The 22,457-nt window shown below is 34.7% G+C and overlaps 1 long non-coding RNA gene across 1 annotated transcript in view; it reads left to right on the forward strand.

The window, feature by feature from the left end:
• Positions 1 to 6,119: 6,119 nt before the first annotated feature.
• Positions 6,120 to 22,457, forward strand: part of LOC147826364 (uncharacterized) — a 44,586-nt gene continuing 28,248 nt past the window's right edge. Inside the window, exon 1 of the long non-coding RNA XR_015439502.1 lies at positions 6,120 to 6,430. This is a non-coding gene — a long non-coding RNA (uncharacterized LOC147826364). The remainder of the gene's footprint in view (positions 6,431 to 22,457) is intronic.

A 22,457-nucleotide genomic window follows, 5' to 3' on the forward strand; every position in this document is an offset into this window, starting at 1 on the left:
CACTGAACACTCATGTTGTTTAAAATAGGACAAGAAGGTGGTGTACACTAACAGCAATAAGGATTCTGACGTCAAATTTTTGATAATTTGTGAAGTAAGGTGCCTAGTGACTTACTGCCTACGTAATTAGAGTGATGGCAATTTAAAACCTACAAATTGAAAAATAGGGATATACACAAAACAGATCCAACATATTTAAAATTAGGATGTCTTGAAAAAGTAAGAATATATGGGTGCTCATGCATAGCATGAGTTCAAATTTATTGAATTAAACCATTAAAACAGTTGGAGACATACTGAGAGGTCGATTTAGGTAAATTAAACATGCAGATGTGGTGATTTAAATTTGACAATGGTGCAAAATGTTTTCAGTAAAATGCTATCCAGAAGTTTTAACACATTTACAGTGAGAAAGAAAAAAGTATTCCCTGCCATCTAGGAGCTGCCCAGCAAGAACTTGATGTTCTATCCTCTGGCCTGTTGTCAATGTCAGGACCTTAGCACATTATATGAACACAAAAGAACAAGACAAAAACAAGACTACTTCACAATCATGTGTGAAAACTGAATATATGTGAATGTTTCCCAAGCCATAAACAAACTAAACACCCACCTGTTTCATCTAATATGAATGATTTCTGCTTTCCCACCTGTCACAGCTTTAGGGTCTAATCTTTCCTTCTGTAAATAAGATGTATTCCAATATCCAAAGTGTAAAGCACTCCCACTTTCTGAGAGTAACCAACCCAGAGCACAGCTCTCCTCCTTTGAACTCTACCTAAAATCACCTTAACAACTCCTTCCTAAGGCACTCTTATTGAAGTCTTATGTCTTTAACTTGCCCAACTGGAGGTGCATTACTGATGAGCTTTGGCCAGTATCAGCATTGACACAGCCATCTTTGTATAATGTCTTTGGAGTACCGTAGTTTGGATCTGAAATGTCCACCAAAGGTCAATGTGTTAAAGTCTTAGTCACTGGCTCGATGCTATTTGGGACCCATAGAAACTTTAGGAAGCAGTATAATGGAAAGTCTTCAAGTCTTTGGAAGAAGTACTCTTGAAGAGCATATTAGGAGTCTAGCTCCTTCATCTTCCTCTCTTTTGCATCCTGGCCAGGAGCCAAATGGATTTCCCATGCCTCATACTCCTGCAATGATGTACTTTCCCCTTAATTAGAGACCTAAAATCAATGGGTAGCTGAATCATGAACAAGAACCTCAAAACTGGGAGCCAAATAAACCACTTGTCTTATTAAGTAAATTATCTGGGTATTTGTAATAGAGATAGAAAGCTGACTAACACATGGAATGATTATACTAGCAAGGATAAATAACACTTTCACAGTTTTAACTGATGCTATCTTCCTAGATACACAGAAAGATGTTTTTAACATTTGCTTTGTCCAAGTGCACCTCACTTTAAGCCCATTTGTCAAGTTAGAGACAGATTTATATAATAGTGAAAGCAGTAAAATATTGTGTTACCACCAAAAATTATTAGTTCTACAGTTCATTCTGAGAAGGTACTTTAAATAACAAATTCTCCCTGTGCATTTAAAGTGTGATTGATTATCAGAACTTTAATTTAGGTAAGTCTTTTCATGAAAACACTGACAGTAGTATAAAGCAATAATGGAAAATATTATAACTTGTTGGTTTAGACAGTAAGTTGATTTGCATTTTTTATTATCCAGGTACAATGCTTTAAAGTCATTTATGAAAAATTCATTGGAAGAAAGCATGTTTCCTAAGAGCTCATGTGAAGCAAGAAACGATTTCTAGTTTTTAGAGATGAACTTATTACCAAAAGAAGAAGGAAAAATATGTCTTCTCTATATTTTCTAGAGAATAAATTGGTGTAAAATATTTTTATTAATTCAATTTTAAAGGATAAATAGTTGTTCTTTTCTTTCCTATATATCTCATTCTCTATCTTCATAAGAAATATGTTTTGTGAGACTAATGCTATTTGCAGTTTGATTTCATCTTGTTTTGCAAAGATTTTATTGGAAATCTGTAAATATTTGATCTTTGAGGCATCTTTTGAAGTCCTAGGGTTTTCATAAGCATGATTGGAAAACAACAGAAACTCAGCCATGGACATCACAGTATCCTGTTGAAGTGGATTTAATCTGGGACCATAGAGCAGGCTATGATCTCAGAAAATATTTTGTTTCATGTCTCATAATTGCTAATAATGTATTTAGTAAAGAAAATTTTAAAAATGGACTCCACATGGTGAGCACCTTATTCCTTGGGCTCAATTTTGTTTTCTTAGAGAATACTTTGAGCAGATTCTCCCTGTAATTTTCTATGATAACATGTGTTTTTCCCCCCCATAAATAACAAAAGCCCAATTTATCATTTTTGTATTTACAACTTTACTATGTATCTCTCTGCACATCTCTTCTATAAGTTCCACTGTTACGATCTTTCTTACACTGTCGTATCTCTAGCAACTTGCACTGCTTCTGTTACATGCAAAAAAGACAAAAAATTGAGGCACAAGAAAGTTGTAAAGAGTTTATTTGGATAAGAAGTTCACAAGCTGGGAAACCCCAAGTGGAAAGATGTTTAGTGTTCCAACGACAGAGTATCAGAGACAAATATTTATAAGGTGAATGAGGAAGCAAAGAAATTATTTGACTGGTTGCACTTACAAATTCCTTCTTTTGGTTATCTTTTTGAAAGTCCCTAGTCATATTTCCACATTTTAGTAAGTTACATATGATTGGCTGATGATAAGATTTGGTTTTGTCTTTTGTAAGCATTTATCAGAAATGATACAAGTTAAGTTTTACTTAATGCTATGGCTTGGGTTTAGATGTCCCCAAAGCCTCATGTGGTCATAGGTGGGGCTTTTTCAAAAGTGGCTGGATCTAGAGTGTGTGATGCTGGGATCAAGGGTGTGTGATATGCTACAAGAGCCCACTGGTTTGGCATAGTTCTGGATAGGATTAAGGGTGCCCCACCTGGGGTGTGAGTGCTACCCTCCCTAAGGGCAGATAGCCTGGATACAATAAGGGATAGAAAGAGGGTCCCTGATTGCTGCTTGCTTTTGCTGTCTTCTGCCTGCTATGAACTGTTTCTCCTCTGCAATGCCCCTTTGCCATGCCACCCTGCTATTTGAGCCAGCCAGCTATCTACTGAAACCTCTACAAACTGTAAGCTAAATAAACCTTTCCTCCTTTAACTTTCAATGTCCGAGTATTTTGTCTCAGTAACTAGTAAAAGTAACTAAGGCACTTAGATTTTCATTTTATTCAAGGTTAAGGCTATTTTTATTACCTAATTGGCTTTGTTTGTTCACAAAGTTTTCAGACTTGGCTGGGCATGGTGGCACATGCCTGTAATCCCAGCATTCAGGAGGCTGAGTCAGGAAGGTTGTCCTGAGTTTGAGGCCAGCATGGGCTACATAGCGAGTTCAAGAACAGGCTATAGTATATATTTAGACACTAATTCAAAAAGAAATTTTTTTCAGTCATTTTAATTTTGCTTTAGCTCATGCCACATATTCAGTATGTAATTATTGAACACATAAATGTATATATTATATAGATAGCTATGCCATAAATATCTTAATGTGAATGGCAAATATCTTCTAAAATGCATACAATATCATTCATACACACACACACACACACACACACACACACACACACACACACATATATATATTCCTGAATTGATATTTAGTTCTCAGAGGTTAGAATCCTACATAGTCTTAAAATTTTTAGTGGTGATTATTGGATGTCATCTTGGTGTTCATTTGTGGTGCTTATATTCAGTTGCAAAATCCAGTGAGCGGACTTTATAAGGAAACATTCAGCCATATGCTGCTTCAGAGTTGCGGTAAGAGTGTGACTAATCCCTGCACCTTTTTCTTTCAATAACTGAATTTTCAAATGGCTCAGTGGTTTTCATTCTTGGCTTTCTCTCTAACAGCTGCAAAATTACATGACAGGATTATAAGGAAATATCAGACAATATAAATGGAACATTTTACATCCTTAAGGGCCCTTACAACTTTGAAAACAATAATGTAGCCAAATTACTGAATTATGTTAATAAACATGACAGAATGTTCTAATCAATCAGTCAATTAACCGTTGACCTTCTCTACTGGGAATCTACATGGGCAGCATTTTGGTACAAACACCTAACTGTAGAAGTAAAGGGTCTCTTTTGTAGAGAATATCATACCTATTAACATAATGTCTATTAATGATAAACATGTTACCTTGAAATGCAGTTAATTAATTACCTAAGCTAACTAACATTGGTAATGTGTTTAATGACTATAACTTAAAAAGTGCACAATTGTGAACTGAAACAATTACAGAAAATGTAATGGAAGAGTTAGAATTTAACCTTAGCTGTGAGGCATGGGTAATATTTATAAAAGTGGTGGCTTTTTAAAGAGATGTTGGGAGTGGAGGGAACATGCACAAAAGTTTAAGGTTTGAAGGAGAAAGGGAAATTAAATAGATTTAGCTGATATGGTAGAGCCTGGCTGCTGGAAGCAGAGAAATGAAGTGGTGTTTTGAGGGTGAGGAAAGTTCACGAAAGGACTTAAATATAAAGCAGTTCCATTCAGTTTGTAATAGAGAACAATATTTGTCTTTTAAACCCACGATGTAACACAGGGTGTATTTTTAGAAAAATAAATCTGGTGGTGATATACAAAGTTAATTTAAGAAATAAAAATGGATTTAAGTAGAGAAAAGTAATGATATATTTTTGGCTCTTCCTTTCTCAAACACTTCTAGTTTTTAAAAACACATTTTATTTAGTCATCTAAAATCTGCTTTCTGAAAAGAAACATATATGAATCAATCACAGGTTAAACATGATAACTTGTATACTAAATGAATTCCAAATTGTATATGTATGAATGAGACACATTTTTGCTAATGAATATATAGTCAGTAAAGCATCTCTTACGTACAGTTATATTGAAACAAAACACGCATAGACAACTCTGAGACAGCTTCATGTAGATGAAATGTTTTTATTAGGGTTATGATAATAAACTAAACCCAGAACAAATTTATAAAATTTGTATCTGTAATGGTAGGAAATGAAATGAGAAGAAATTCATAATGATAGCTCAGTGACATTCAAAATGATCAGTAGATAGTGTGTGGGTGATTGCCATTGATCTATTTCATATGCACATACAACAGATGTTTTCTTTAAACACCTCCAAAAATGTGTTTCCTGCTGAAATACACAATCAATAATTTCTTTTTAAAAATTGAAAATTTGAGATGGATGCCAGGGCTCAAGAAATGTTGGCAGCATCTGGGGCAGTGTCAGGAGGAGAGTCAGCATTTCCAAAGGTGACAAAAACAGTTTAGTCAATTTGCTCTTGCATTTGGCTCCAGGACATAAAAAAACCATATATATATATATAAACCATATATATATATATATATATAAACCATATATATATATATAAACCATATATATATATATATTTTTTTTAAAGCACTACATTAGACTTAGCTACATCAACAGCTAGGATGATTTTATTCCCAGGATTAACCAGTCATCTACCTATTTGTTGAGCCAACCAAAAGTCTGGGGTCATCTATGTCTTTTTTATTAACCCCTCATCTGATTGCTTACTGAGTGCTGCAAATTTTACTCACTACACATCATTTTAATCAAACAGCTTCTTGCCATCTCCGTTCCAGTCATCCTTGTCCAAGATGGTATCCTCTGGGTTTGGGACTTCTGTCATTCTGTTCTTTGCATTTTTGCTGGCTGTCATCCAATCTCTTCCCTGTGTAGTGACTTTGTTGTACCTCTTTCCACCAATATATTAAAGTCTTTCTCCATGATATTTTATTCTTAGGAAACAATTCTAAATACTAACAGTGTCCAGCAGCTGAGTATGAACCCATCTCTTCCTGCCTCTCCAGTATCATTGCTCACCACTCCCCGCCAGTCCTGCATGGAGCTCCTCTTCCCTTCATCATGAGTGCCTAAGCACATGCTCTCTCTTATAAATGGAAAGTCATGCTGGCTTCTCTTTTTCTAGTTAACTATTATACATTCCTTCAATAAGAGCTTTGGCTTACTTCCTGTGGGCAGATTGTTTGTAACTTGTGGTTGAGAATATCCAAACTTACTCTATGATGTTTTAGAAGCATGAACCTTTTACTCAGGGAACTTACCTTTTCCATAATTATGAACTCATCCACTTGACTTTTTGTTTTATATTTGTCTTGTGTACTAGATTTTGTGCTCTATGAAAGTGGATGACTTAAGCCAGAAAGAAAGGGGTATAGACTAAGTGTTTTCAGTTATATGAATGTGAAAAGCATGTGAAATTAATTGATGATGAAAGAATTAATATTAGTTAATTTAAGGGGCTTGTGAAGAGGAAGGAGATGGTGTGATGGTGTGGAAGAGCCTTCTGAGGTGAGAGTTAAAGTAAATTCCTGTACTGCACGGTAGGTATATGGGAATATTCAATCTGCTAAAAAAAATAAGTGCACTGAAATTCACTAAGTTGCCTAATTTCTGTATGCTTGCTATACTTTAGTGAAATGTTCTGCTCTACATTCATGGTTCTGAGTAATATCAAGTATTAATGTAATGAATTAATATGATGAAATAAGTTGTATCCAGAGTGTGTCAGGAGTCTCACAGAGATGCTCAAGAAGACAAAGTCAGAGTTAAAGATGATAAATTATTGGAAAAATGAACGAAGTATTGCTTCTTATGGAGTAAGTTACTTAAACGTCAAATTATTTATATTTTATTGTATTACCTTTACTGGAAAATTATCGTTTATAAGCTAGATGTATTAACTTGTGTACAGTCTCCTGGTTATTAGCTATTGGGACATATATTTATTCTATAGTGGATACTACATAAACTTTTACTAATAATAGCTAACATTAAATGACAACTTATATGTCAGATACAGGGCCAAATACAGTATATCCAATGCATCACTTAATCTCCATAACAGCCATCATATTTTAAATGAAGGTGCTAAAACTGAGAGCTTTAATACCTTGAGTAAAGTGATAAAATAAATAAATGTTGGAGCAAGGGTTTATACTGAAATTGAGAGCTCTAGTCCCAGTATCTTAACTACTGTTTTGCTTCTCCATAAAGATGCCAAATAAGCTCATTTTAGTATTTATGTTTAATATAAAAATTTAACTGAAAATTTTGCATAATTATATTTATTACAGGCTTTCTAATATTTTCTGAGGAATAGGCTGTTATAATATTAGTACTTAACATGATTAGACCACATGAATTTAGGGAACTAATGTAATTTTTTATTTCGGTCAGTTCAAGTAAATTTAGTCAAAACAGAATGTCTAGGGCTTCAAAACTTCTTAAATAATACAGGCAAAACTATAAAATGACCCTACTATTTCTCTCAAAATGAAAAAAATAGATTTATCCTACAGATGCTACTACATTTTATAAACAAATAAAACTAGAACTAAATATTTGAATAGTGATTAAAAATAATTTACCTAAGCTTCTTACTTCTGTAGGCTGTTACAGAATTAATAGCCTATTTTTCATTGCATATATGGCTTTATATGTTCTCATTAGACAAATTTTGGTGTGTTCCATCCAAATAGTTCTCACAATGATACATTTTAAATATTTAAATATCAAAAGTTAATAGGCTGTGTTAATTTTTGCAACAAAAGTGATTTACAATCTCCATGCAGCCCATGATTTAATATGAAATATACAAGCAGAAGCATATAAAGATAGTGCTGATAAACACATTACAATCAATCATACTTCTAATCTTTGAGAACATTCTGAAATAAATGAAATTTATTTGGTAAGAATTTAACTTTAAGAAGTACTTTGTAAGTGCTTGTCTTAAAATAACTATAAATTATTGTTGGAAGGTGAAAACTGCCAGTAACATAGTTGTAGCACAAAGAACAGTTGATATTAATGGAAAAATAATTGTAGTTAGCTATTCTGCTGAAAAATTTCTCCCATTAAATAGGGGGAAAATATCACATGAGATTAAGTAGTTACAGACAATGCCCTGCAGTCATTGAAGTCAATAACAGTTAATGTGACTTTAAGAAATAAATCCCTCAATTTTTATTTTCCTCCAATTTGCTATTGATCTAAGCCCAAAAGTCCCCTTGGCTTCAATGGATAACAAGCAATCATGCTAAGAATCAACATATTTCAGTCGTTATTTCTAAGAAGTAAACAGTCCAATCTTGGGGGCACTGGGATTCTTTACTTGGTATAGTTTCTTGTGTCATAGGTTTCTTTTTAATATTATTTTATTGGTACATTTTAGGTATATAATATAATGATATTCATCATTGGAAATTTGCATCTTTACATAATCTCTCTTATTTCTTATTTTTCCCCTTCCCCTGCCCTCCCTTCAACCTCTACATCCATCCCTATTTACAAAGACTTTGTTTCCATTTTTTTCATTTTCTCATAATAATTCCGTTCCCTTCTTTCCTTGCCCCTACCCCTCCCATTTTCCCTTCCCCTTTGCCCCTTGTCTTCCTATTTCATATTATCTATTATAACTTTTAGTCCTGATTTACACTTTCAGTTTCTCACACTAGAGAAACTATTTGGTATTTACATGTGTGTCCTGCTTATTTCACATAAGAGTATGGCCTCAATGTGCATCCTTTTAGCTATAAAAGTCTCTAATTTCACATTTTTTATGGCTATTACTCCCTTTTAATAAAAAAACCCACATTTTCTTTATCCAGTCTCCAGTTGATGGGCATTTGGGCTGCTTCCAAGTTTTAGCTATTACAAATTGTGCTGCTTGCTATGAACATGGGTGCACATATATCACTGTGGTATGATTCTTTTAATTCTTTGGGGAAGATCCCCAGCAGAGTAATAGCTGGGTCAAATGGGACTTCCAGTCCTAGTTCTTTGAGGTATCTCCATACGGATTTCCACAGTGCTTGCACCAGTCTACACTCCCACCAGCAGTGGAGCAGGGTTTCTCTTTCCCCACAGCCCCGCCAGCATTTGTTATTGGTTGATTTCATGATAGCAGCCATTCTTTCTGGAGTGAGGTGGAATCTCAGTATTGTTTTCATCTGCATCTCTCAAATGACCAGTGGTGTTGAACATTTTTTCATATGTTTATTTGATATTTCTACTTCTTTGTCTGAGAAACGTCTGCTCATTTCACATGCCCATTTTTGGATTGGGTCTTTAAATTTGGGAGGTCTGATTTTTTTAAGTTCTTTATAGATTCGAGGTAATACAGACTCACTGAGAGACAAATAGGGCAAACAATTCCTTTTACAATAGCATCCACAAAACTGAAATACCTAGGAATCAACCTAATAAATGAAATCACAGAGCTCTTCTGTGAAAATTATAGCACTTTGAAAAGAGAGATTGACGATGATATCAGAAAATGGAAAGACATTCCCTGCTCCTGGGTATGAAGGATCAATATAGTGAAAATGTCCATACTACCAAAACTGCTATATAGATTCAATGCAATCACAATTGAAATCCCAGCAGCATACTTTATGGACCTTGTGAAAACAATCCAAAAATTCATTTGGAACAAGAAGAGGCCCAGAATAGCAAAACCAAGTCTAGGTAACAGAAACATGGCAGGGGGTATCACAATCCCCAATTTGAAACTATACTACAAAGCTACTGTGATAAAAACAGCATGGTACTGGCAAAAAAACAGACCTGAGGACCAGTGCAACAGATTAGAAGATGCAGAAACAACTCCAGACACACTCAGCCATCTCATCTTCGATAAAGGAGCCAAACACCCTCATTGAAGGAAAGATAGCCTCTGTAATAAATGGTGCTGGAAAAACAGGGTTTCAACTTGCCAATGATTAAAACTAGACCTATATCTCTCACCATGCACCAAACTAAAATTGAAATGGATTAAATATCTAAATATTAAAACAGCAATGGTGAATCGGCTGGAACAGAGGTTAGGTAGAACTCTTGAAGACATTGGTGTAGGAAAAGATTTTATGAATAAAACCTCAGTTGCCCATGAACTAGCACAAACAATCAACAAGTGGGATCTCTTCTTTTTAAAAAGCTTCTGCACAACAAGAGAAACCACCAGCAGTGTGAAGAGACAACCCATAATGTGGGAAAAAACCTTTACCTGCTGTTCCTCAGACAAAGGTCATAGGATTTTGACATGTGTCACTGTCTCTGTCTCTCTGTCTTTTTCTCTCTCTATGCTCATATATATATATACATATATGTATATATATGTATATATATACATATGTATACATATATGTATATATACACATATATACATATATGTGTATATATACACACATATATACATATATGTATATATACACACATATATACATATATGTGTATATATATATATGTGTGTGTCTGTATCCTCAGAGAATGTCTCTTTTGAAAAATTGTTTCAATATTTTGAGCACATTAGTAAATCCAGAAGATAAACTTTCTAATGCAATGATTTCAATTTTTATTTTAGTATATTATAGACATAGTTGCATATCAGGAATACTACTACCCAGATTCTCACTTTGGGAAAATATTTCAATAAAATTATCCTTGATTTCCTGCAACTCCCTTACCCTTGAATTTTGATTCCTGGTGGATGATAAATAATTGCCAGTGATAATGAGTTAAGGGAACAAAATAATTGCTGTGAAGACTCACTGAAGTGAAATTTCAAGAAGTATTGCAATACTTGAGGATAGCAGGACTGGGATAGTGACAGAACAATGAGGGTAATGTGTTCAATATTCTATTTTTCTTAGTGTACATAACTTGTCTGTGAATAACCACCATGCTGTTTGAACTAATATCTACTCTCAATATTAAAGGAAACATTCTTGTCATTGATTCAAGTTTTGAGAACTTACAGCAAGGAGGAAAATACAGTTTCTTATCACTCTTCTATATCTTTTTGATAGAAACCTAATGTAGCAAGGATTGTGTAAGGAGGAAAGTTAGAGACTGCCTACAAAGACTCCACTCTGGATCTGGCTGTTTCCCCCATATTAATTGTGTGTGGTCAATCAGAAAGTTGATTGTAATAGGAGAGTCTTAACCCTTATTATTCTTTCTTTCTAAAAATAAGCTGAAACCCTTCCTGCCAGTTCCTATTTGCACATCTGCAGCTAATGCCCTTTTGTCTTTTCCAGATCTTTGAGATCAATTTTAGAGGTGCTCCTGCCAAAGGCTCCTATTCATATTCTCATTCATAGGATTGCTCTTGGGCATTTAGAGATGCTTGCCAGGAAGCGGATTGGGAAGGATGTCACACCACTTGACCCATAGCCAATGACTAGCAAGTGTAGAGGACACACAATCTCAGCCATTTGGCCTGAAGGCAACAGGGATTTCCTCATGCAATTTGAACTCCTTCCTTCCTTTGGGATCAGACTGAACCTAGACACCAGCTAAAACCACGTTTGGTTTTTCTTTTTCTCTGGAGAGCACTCTCTTAATGAACTTCTTGTATGAGAATCTCACTCTCAGGTTTTGCTTCTAGGGAAATATTCTTATGTATATTCCTTAGTGTTTATTATTACCTATCATAAACTATAGCTATTATGTGTTTTTCATCTTCGCTTGAGTGGATATTTCTTGTGCTTAAGAAATAGATGAAATTATCTATCTCCTGTCCACCTTAATCTTGGTCTTTGTCTACCTCTCTTCCAGCCCCTCCTGCCTTCCTTTAAGTTTCTCAAGTTCCTTCTTGGCCCTAGATCTTCCTATTTCCTATGCCTAGAATTCTTTATGCCCCTGTCTTCCTCATAGTGCTGACTTACACTCAAGGTATTCCTCAAAGTCAACTATTACTGTTTTTCCTATTCTATCTTAACATCTCCTATTGAATTTTCTTCTGCAGTTTTGGTCCATATTGGGGGTTACAGTAGGGCTGTTATACCAAGGTACTGTACTACAAATCAGTTCGCTTAAGCGACAGAAATTGACCCTCTCGTAGTTCTTGACCCTATTGATCTGAACTCAAGATCTTGTCAAGGTTATAGTCTCTTGGAAGGCTCAAGAGGAGGATTATTTCTGGTTTCCAGATTTCAGTGGTAGGTTGTCACCAGCCATTGTTCAGATCTTTGCCCCTGTTTTCAGTTAATGTTCTTCCCTTTGTCTGCCTCTGTGTCCAAGTCTTGCCCCTCTTATAAGGCCAAGGCATAATGAAGTTGGGGCCCAACTTTATCCAATATAGTTAGATTAAGTGCCCTGTGATTGGGTGCAATTGATTTCAATAGTGTTAGATCTCAGGTTGCAGATGGACATGAGTTTGGGAGGAGGGACCCTATTCAACCTAGTTCACGTTCTTAGTATTCACCATAGTATCTATGTGTGGGGATTCATTTGCTTAATTGTTAGTTGATTATTTCTGTGTATCGTGTAGTTTTGTATCACTAGTCCTTAGCTGAGTACCAGTCACAAAGTAGGTGCTCAAAGAATGTTGACTGCATAAATGAGGGAAAACAATGAGATATATGCAGGACCTCAATGGGACTAGTTCCAATGAGAGAGAGAGGGAGAGAAAGAGAGAGACAAAAAGGGGGGGGGGAGAGAAAGGGAAAACCCAAACATAACCAGAAATATTTGCTTATAAATTAGATTTCACATGTTAATTTTAATTAACTTGATAGCATTCGCTATGTGGTACACTGTCCTCTAATTTTATAGAGTTTATTTTTTCTTCAAGCAATTCTAAATCCAATAGAGATGTTTAAGTCAGTATCATCAAGGTACACACAAAATAGAAGTAGCCTGAAGAAGCCATGTTACTGCCTTTCTCAGCTCCCAGGAGGCCCACCCTATGGCATTTGTCAGTGCATTAGGCTGATGGAAGAGCCACATAGCTACTGGATGTGGGGCGTAGCCATGTGACCCTCTGACAAATCACATAACCTGTTTTTAATTTAGTTTTCTCATTTATAAAGTGAAAATAATACTGATATTTACCTCATAGAGTTGTTGTTCTGCTCTAATGCATTACTCTAGGCAATAATAATAATAAAACAGTGGCCAGTAATGATCTGAGCTCTATAAGAACCTGTTATTTATCATTTTATGAAATTGATGATACGTAGAATTAGGAGTTATTTCTGAAAGTGCAAAACCTTTTGTCTGAAGATGTAATAGCATTGGGTGTTCATTTGGGTAAGTCCCTTCTCCTGTTCATAATTAATTTTAATTATTTTCAACTAGTTGAATTCAATAATTGTGTATTATGGAGATGACTTCAGACCTTTGCTCTCCATTTAGCACTTGGCAAATAATAGTTTTATGTGAGTGATAAGACTGAAGGACAACTTCTTTCCCCTCTGGTATACAACAATCGAGAATACAGCATTTTTGAGGTTTGCCACGGGCATCAGCGGAATATCAAGTGACAAGGTAGGACCTAGGAGACAAAAGTAAAAGTTCAAAATGCATGCTATGGATGGATGTGGTAATATGAGATGAGTGTGATTTGCGGTGAGTATATTTAGAAAGATTTATGTAACATATTAATCTTTGTGAACGCCTTCCCCAGTTTTTCCCCCCAGTCTAAGTTGCAATGTATCTTGACCACAATGGCAGGGGATATAATTTAGATCCTGTAAGTTACCTAAAATCTGCTGGCCAACTGCCTCCCTCCTCAAGGACATTATTGAGTTCCTATAACTACTGAGTAAGGCACATGGGATTGGAGCAGAAGAAATCTTACAGTGTTATCAATTTTACTCTCTCCATCTGGTGCTAGCCTAAAGGTTGATTATATTTGAATATTTTAGCATAATATTAAATTGGCACAAATCATTTTGATTAAAAGTTTTAATATTCTGGCAGCTATTATTTGCTCCTTGTATTTTTCCCTCTTGGTTATATTCTTTTAAACTCCAAAAATGCAGAGGTGTTTAATTCTAAGTGTAGAAAATAACAACATAATCATTATTAATCTATTTCTTCCTGCCATCCCCCAGTTTTCTTTCAAAAAGTATTTTTATACATCCTTTGGCCTTTCTTCTCATCACAATTTATTGTATGCTAAGCTCATCTTTCTATGTGACATTGTTTATTCTTAACTCATCATATTTGTTCACCAAAGCAAATTTATTTACCATGTGATATTTGCAATAACAACTCATTATACTTATCCATTCCAGTCTTTAAAATACTTATAGAAGAAAAATTTAAAATTTTATCTTCATATTTTCAGTAAGTTCACAATCTCTCACAATGCAGACTAGAAAAGACTAGTAAATTTATTTGACATACCACAGAAACCTAGTAATAGATCTGTCTTCTGTGTGGCTGGAATCACGTGCTGTAGCATCATTGGTACCTGGTTTCTTTCAGTTTAGTTTTCAGATCTGCCAGGTAATGGTCAGACTTATATGGTCATTAAATCAGGCTTCTAGCACATCATGTGCAAGACTTTTTTTAAAAAAAAGAAATTTTTGCTTTCTCCTCAGTTTGAACAAGATCTTGAGCCTGATGTACAAGTTCCAGGGAAAGTTGTGCCCAGTTATAGGTATTGTTTGAATCATCAGATTTTAATCTAAGATCCAAGACCAAAGCTTTATCTTGCAACTGGTATAACTTTTCTTACTGAGAATATAGGATTTCCAGAAGTTAATTAATAATTCTAGTTTAGTTTTAAGTCTAGAATTAGCCAGAAACTGCCTCAACAAAGGCCCAGCCCATGGTGAAATGTATTATATTTTAGGAACATCAAGTGCCATTTGTATATTCCAATATTCTGAATTTTACTATGGTCCTCTTTTTTTGCATTCACCACGTCAAAAGTGTGTTTGTAATACCAACAATAATTATAAATTATTTGGTGGTTGCTTAAAATGGTCAACTTGTTAGTTTTACATTATATTTTCCATAAGACTCTAAATATACTTTGGATTGAGGCTTAAGGGAATCAAATTTTACCCCTACTAATTAATCTCCCATTGGTATTTTATTATCAAAACTGGACACAGATTTATTGAGAATTACTGAGATTAAATGATTAACTGAGATAGTGAATAAAAAGGGTGATGTGTTGTAAATCATTTTCTTGCTCGGGTTTTATGGTGTATTTCCGGCTAACCATTTCTCTATTTTGAATATATAAATTCTTAATAGTCTTTTTGTAACTGGTACAGATTCCAATGTCAGGTCAGTAAGTTTATAATTTTATATAATATCTGTGAATGATAATGCTTTTCCTATTATTTACTGTCTCCTGTTTTGTGCACTAATTTTCTTTGTGATATATTCCTGTCTTTTTGCAGAGTGGGAGTTAAGATTTTTTATTTTAATTGAGGATTCCTCTTGTAGGCTGAAATACTGTAGCTGGTGTCATGATTGAACAGATCACATCCTATTTTTTGAGACCCTCAAATTTTACAAGCTGGGAAGATTAACTTTTACTAAAGACAGAGCGCCCTAGTAATTGGCCCACTTGATTTTTCACAAAAATGTCAGGACTCTGACATATTTCTTTCTTCAAGGACCTGTCAAAAGTCAATGGAAAAAAAAAAGAGGATGTAAAAACAGATGCTTGACTCCTATTTATGTTCTTAATGACTTTGATAGTTTGCTGAAAAGCATTTCCCTCTCAAAAGATTGGCAGAGAAATGAGTGTGAAATGCTGATGTATTGGTGGCTCATAGAAAGGTACCAAAAGACAAGATATCCATCCCTGGACTCTTGCATTTTTCAAGACATTTCTCGTGAGGAGACATAGAGTCCATGCATCGCTACTAAACATGTGGTACGGCCTTTTTTTTTTTTTGCTTATATTTATGAACAAAACCAGTAAGTGCTGCTGGCTTACAAGCAGCCTGCATTATTTGGTAAGATTAAATGATAAATTTTGCTGGAGAAAAAAGGAAAGAAAATAACATTTAACTACCTTGAAGATTTGTCCTGTTTATATCAATCGTTCTAAGTCTTCTTTTTATCATTAAATGTGGGTTTGGGGGAGTCGTATGTTGATTCATGGGTCTATTATGTGATATTAACAAAACTTATCTGTACTTAAAAGCAAAGATGTGAATAATAGTAATAACTAAATGTTAAAGAATACTTCATTGCTTTTGAAACTCTCTCAAATGCACAATGTAATTGGATATATGCTGCAAAATTGTAAAGGCCATGAGGTGGGTATTTTCTCATTTTATAGATAAGAATATAAATCCAAGAAAGGTTAAGTGTTTTATTTAAGGTCACCCAAACAGTCAGTGGCTGAATTGGGAAAAGAATCTGATTATTTTTGTTTCTTGTCCAATGTTCTCTTTCACCACACTGCTTCTTAGAACACATAAAGTGACATCAGAGTGGATGAATCCAAAGCCTATAAAAAAAACCTATGAAATTGTTTTCAATGTGTAACGATCATTAGCTGATACGAATATTGACAAGCCACAATACTTTTTTTTGTTGTTTAAACTTTTAGAAGGGGATTTTTACCACATTGAACTAATAGAAATCAGATTTAAGTTCAGAGGACTGTGATTTCCAAAAGCATGGTGAGCTTTGCACAAAACAATTTTCCATCTTTTAAGTCTTACTAATCCACTTTAAGCTAGGCAAAAGTCACACATCATCTCAGCTGCTGTGATCACATACAAACCACCTCCGCTAATCTCTTCAAAGGCGATTTCCCTTTGCACAGGCAGACTGCACAGCATGGGACTTACAGTTAGTACCTTGCAAAGTTTCCCAGGTTCATTTATAATTCAGCTTTTATCCTAAGACTATAGCACGAAAGGTTTCTTCCAAACAATTCCAGGCCATTTCACGGCTGCCTCTGCATCTCTGTCTTATTTTTAAATAATTGATGAAGTTAAAAATGTAGTCATTACAGCAAGGATTAACTGATTAACATCATGTTATTGCAAATGGAAATAGAAAACTACCCTGATTTTGACACATCGAGTTACCAAGATCTATTTGAAGGTTTTATTGGTTGTGTTTTCTTACGGCGTTATGTTATAAAAAACAAATCTCTTTTCTGTTTCTGAATGCAATTTCCATTTCAGATCAGGCATGTGAGAATCTTAACCACAATTAGTTTCTAGTGCATAATGAATGGCATTGTAAATAAATTTGAGTGCTTGGGAAAAATATAAGCTCAATTTTTGGTTAACAATTGGACAGAAATCTAAAACTGAATGAAGATTGGAAATTCTAACCTGACATATTTCTTCTTATAACAAACAACCTAAGCATTTACATACATTCCAAGAAAAATGAAGAAGTGGATTTCATTGGTAAATTAAAAAATGTTAATGTTAAAACTTATTTTTACTATATGGAGAAAAGATAGATATAACTATGTTATTTACTTCCTCAGTTTTGTAGCTCAGGATCTTTATCATCATAGTCTTTGGTGTTATAATTTTGGAAAACTTTATTTTTTTTTAGATTATGATTCAGTGAAACATATCCCATTCAACTCTTCAATTCTGTTAAGTTAGTAGAGCAAGTTATCATTAAAAGAATAACCATATTCTTATTAGGCAAATTTTATAAGATTTTAATATTATTGTGGTGTATCTACTGAGAATTTTTGATACTTCAAATGCTGAAAAATGAGGCACAAATGCACTGAATATTCTTTCTTAAGGATATAAAGTCATACTATCACAATCTCTTTTTTTTTTAAATAAAATTTTTCAGAAAAAGCTTTAAAAAGAAAGAAAAATTTGGAAAAATTCACATAGGCATTAAGAACCTTGAAATTGAATTTGTACATAACTTCAGATTGTTTTCTTTTTTAGAAAATAGATAGCCTATCCCAATAACTATAAAGTGTAATCGAAAGTACAGTAAATGTTTAAATTTAAAAAATTATTATAGTAAAAGACACATTGCAGATTCCCTTGAAATAGTCCCTCTCTCTCTGTGAATATACTTATCCCATTGTTCTTGCCACTTTCTGAAGCAATTCTGGAAGTCCTCTTTTGTAAGTGTCTTTAGTTGTGCTATTATGGCTGCCTTGATGCCCTGAATCCATTCAAAACATTTATCTTTCATTGTCATTTTGACTTTGGGGAAGAATCATAAGTCTTGCTGTGCCAGGTCTGATGAACAATGTGGATGAAGACACAGCATAATGTTTTTCTGAGTCTGCCTTTTTGTTGGTTGGCTCATGGCAGGATTTTTTTTTAATCACATCTCATATCAGGACTCTGGAAGTGATTCAGAAAGCGGTAAGAAAGATGGGATAAGTGTGTTTGAAGTGTATGTTCAAGTGTGTGGGGGTATCTTGAGAGGGTCAATGGCAATGTGTCTTTTACTTAATAAATTTTAGAAATTTAAACATTCACCATATATATATATGTGTGTATATATATATGTGTGTGTATATATATGTGTGTATATATATGTGTGTATATATATATGTGTGTGTGTGTATGTGTATGTGTATATATATATATATATATATATATATATATATATATATGTATTTTTTTTTAACCAGGGATCAAACTTGGGTCCTTGGGCTTGCAAGGCAGGCTGTGGATTCACTGAGCTAAATCCCTGGCCCCAACATTTCATCATATTTTTTTATCTCAGCTTGCATGCCTGGTTGAAGGGGAAGACAATTCTTAAAAATCACAGTTACTGATTGCAATGTTTAGAAAACTTTCCTCCCTTCTTTCCTTCCCTCCTTTCTAGTAAATCTCATGAAAGAACAGTTACCCTGATCCCCTGATCCCCCAACTGAGAGAGAGAGAGAGAGAGAGAGAGAGAGAGAGAGAGAGAGAGAGAAAGACTGATGAACAATTATAGTTTTAATCCATCCTCTCATGTCCACATTTTAGATAAAGAGAAGGGGAATATAGAAATACAGATATTTTTTTCCTGAAATGCTCAACAACTAAGTGATGCCAGACACCATGTTTTCTTCAATTCATGGATTTTGCAGACTGCAGATTGGAAAGTTGCAGAAATGCAGCTCAATCCTCAATCACTCCCCTGTTTACTTCTTTGAGATTACCTTTAAATAAAAGAATGGACATAATATTTTATGAAGCCCCTTTTTTGTCCTATGAAGTTTTTGCTTTTCAAAAGTGGAATGAGGCCACTGAGGATAATCCTACATCTAACAGGTTCTTTGTGGTGAGTGGCACAGTGATTTTCCTTCAGCATCAATTTTCCTTGCTGTCCATAATTTCCCTCCTCTTTCCAGGAGGCCTAAAAGGAATGAAATCCACAATAACCTTGCTATTCTTAACCATTCTCTTGTTTTAAATTGTTATTCATATCAGCATTGGAAAGTGCTATTTGTAGGAAAATGTAGAAAAATGTGATGTTTAAAACTCAGTTGTAACTTCCGTGACCTAAATAATGCATAGTTAGCTTTGCATTTTTCATATTTTGCATTTTTTTCATATTTTGTATTATCAATATTGCTAGGTTTGGGGGATTCTTGTGACAGAGTAGCTATGTCTCAAGTATTTCACTTATTAAGTCCTTAGAAAATTGGGGCAGATTAGTTCAGTTGTATCACCAAGGCAAAAAGCCAAGTGACAGAGGCAGGGTGGCATATGTTTTGCCTCAGTTCTTAGTTCAGTAGCTGATAATTCACTGGGGATAGAAAACTAATCTCTTGATTTTGATTATATCTCTCTGGCTTCATCCTCTCATATCTGTATTCTAAACTTCAAGCCCCATTAGTATGTAGAATACTAGGTAGAGTCCTGATGAAGGTTTATTTGGCACAGTGTTCATCCTGTTATGCACAAGTGCATAGAATTAAAATAATAATTTCTAGTTGATTTCATGCTTCCATAGCTTAATGGTCTCCAATGCCACTAGTAGATCCATTATACATATTTTGTACAGAAAAGATGTTCTGAAAGAAAATATCAGCTTTTGAATAAAACTGTGTCCAAATTTACTCCAAAATGAAATTGAAAAGAAAATTGGAAATATGACTTTTAGAAGGATTTACTACTTTCCCTTTTCTGGGTAATTTGATAGCATGATATTTATAATAATCAGTGAAGTACTAAGGACAATTTTGTGCTCATCTGTACACCAACCTGATATCTCCTGTTTTTCCATTAAGTGCAGTGGAATGTAATTAGCCAGCAGCTTGGGGCTTGATTAAAATGTCACATTTTATAAATTTATGGTCATCTTTTATTCCTTCCAGAAAGTGAAGGACTTGGAGTTTGACTTGACTTACATGGCAGGCAAAGGAAAGGAAATTGTAGTCTCTGGTGGCAGTCAAGAGTTTCTATCTATTTTTTATAATGTAAGTGTAGTTTATAAATATTGTACTCACGAATGACTAAGTGCATTTTTATTGTTAATTTTAAAAAACAAAATGATAGAAATCTATCCTCCCACTAATTTAAAATTAATATGATACAATTAATAATGGAATTAGGGTATGATTTCAGATTCCCCTGAATCTTTCATTGAGAAAGCTGGAGATGGTGTGGTAGTGTTATGACTTATCTAGATGTTCCCCCAAAGCCTCATGCCCTTATAGGTGGGGCTTTTCAGAGATGCCTGGATCTAGGGTTGTGACACTGGCATTTAGGATGTGTGATAACTAAATTTGTTTCATATTATTTTGGGTGTGGATAATGGAAAGTCCACTCTGAGTGTGGGTGGTAGCATCCAAAAGGCTTATATTCCACCCCAAAAGGATGGAATAAAAGTGAAAGGGAGGCTTGCTGCCTGCTGGCTTCTGCCTGCCATGCCATGAACTCTTTCTGCTCTGCCATGTCACCTTGCTTTGGAGCCAGCTGATTATGTATTGAAACCTCTATAAACTGTAAGCCAAAATAAACCTTTCCTCCTTCATTTTTGGGTCATATATTTTGTCTTAGCAATGAAAAAAATAACTGAAACAGGTAGATTTGTGTATTTTGCTGAATTTTGCATCTCTTCCTTAATCCTTTGTCTTTACCATGAAACTTTGGAAGTCTTCCAAAAGCAGCTTGACCTTCAGGTACCAATGGGATTCACTATGAGAAGCAGAATGTAGTGAAAGAGCAGCAATCAATTATTTTTTTTTCTTAAATTCTTTTATTGGTACATTTTAGGGATACAACACAATTACATTTCTCATTGGGAATTGTACCTTTACATGATGCATCTTGGTTCTTATTTTTTCCCCATTCCTAGCCCTCCCTTCACCCCCTCCACCCTTCCCTATTTACAAAGACTTTATTTCCATTTTTTCCATTCCTCATCATTTTTCCTTTCCCTTCTTTCCTTTCCCCTGCCCCTCCCACTACCCCTACCCCTTTGGACCTTTTCTTCCTATTTTTCATTATTGATTATTCATTCTAATCATTGGTACATTTTAGGTATACAATATAATGACATTCATCATATCCTAGGAACTATGAGAGCTTGCCCCTTTCCCCCGGTTCCTCTACAGTCAAATGAAAAGATTTTCCCCCAGGAAACATCATCCCTCCATCTGGAGCAGGCCTGTAAGGCATCAAGCTCAGCCAGATTCCAGCATATTGTAGAATTGCTTGGATGTTCTCTTTCCCTCTACCAGTCAATCATCAACCAGCTGTTCCACAGATGTGTGAGGAATGATTGCTTATCATGCTTTGACAATAATACTTGACTGATACAAAAATGTAGAAAAGCAATATTTATTTTTATTTTTAATTTTTTTATTGTTTTGGTACCAGGGATCAAACTTGGAACCTTGCACTTGCGAGGTAGGCACCAGAACCACTGAGCTAAATCCCTGGCCCAAAAAGCAATGTTTAGAACTACCTAGATAGACTAGCCCATGCATAAGTATTCAATTATTCAGCAAAAATAAATCATATTACTGTTGGGATAATTTTCTTAATGATTTAGCAGACTTTTAAAGGAAAGTAACACATTTAAAATCTAAGGATTATGGGATTCCAGAAACAGAAATTCACCATATCAAATAATCCTTTTTTAAGGAAATGCATACTCCTAAGATATTATTTATTTGCCTGATGGAAAAATAGAATAGCTTATTAATTTAATGCTGAATAACTTTATAATTTTTTTCTATCTGAGTGGTACTACATCCAAAGTTCTCATTGGAAGACAGAATAATCTATTCTTACTCAAACAACAAGAGATTCATTAAGGGATTTAAATGTCTGATAGAGTCATTGGGAAAGCAAAAGAAATAAACTCAGTTTTGAGTTTCCAAGAACTCTCAAACTCAATATAATACAAGGCCACTGGTTGAGCACTGACTAGGAAGATGCTGCCCCTGCTTCCTCTTCTGGAAGAATCCAGAAGAAATTTGACCCACATAAATAACCCATTTGCTTTTCTTTACATGTGACTCAGCTTTGGATCAGTCTCCCTTTAGTGAATCTGAGTCATAGAGCATAGAGCTTGAAGGAAATCAGGAAACATTTATAGAATAACCTTAGAGTTGCTACCACCTGCCAGGCACTAGCTTGGGCACAGAGGAGATAGCAGA

This window comes from Heterocephalus glaber, unplaced genomic scaffold (genome assembly GCF_053883595.1).
Source record: "Heterocephalus glaber isolate CG9 unplaced genomic scaffold, H.glaber_assembly_v1.0 deba00001472, whole genome shotgun sequence".
NCBI lineage: Eukaryota > Metazoa > Chordata > Mammalia > Rodentia > Bathyergidae > Heterocephalus > Heterocephalus glaber.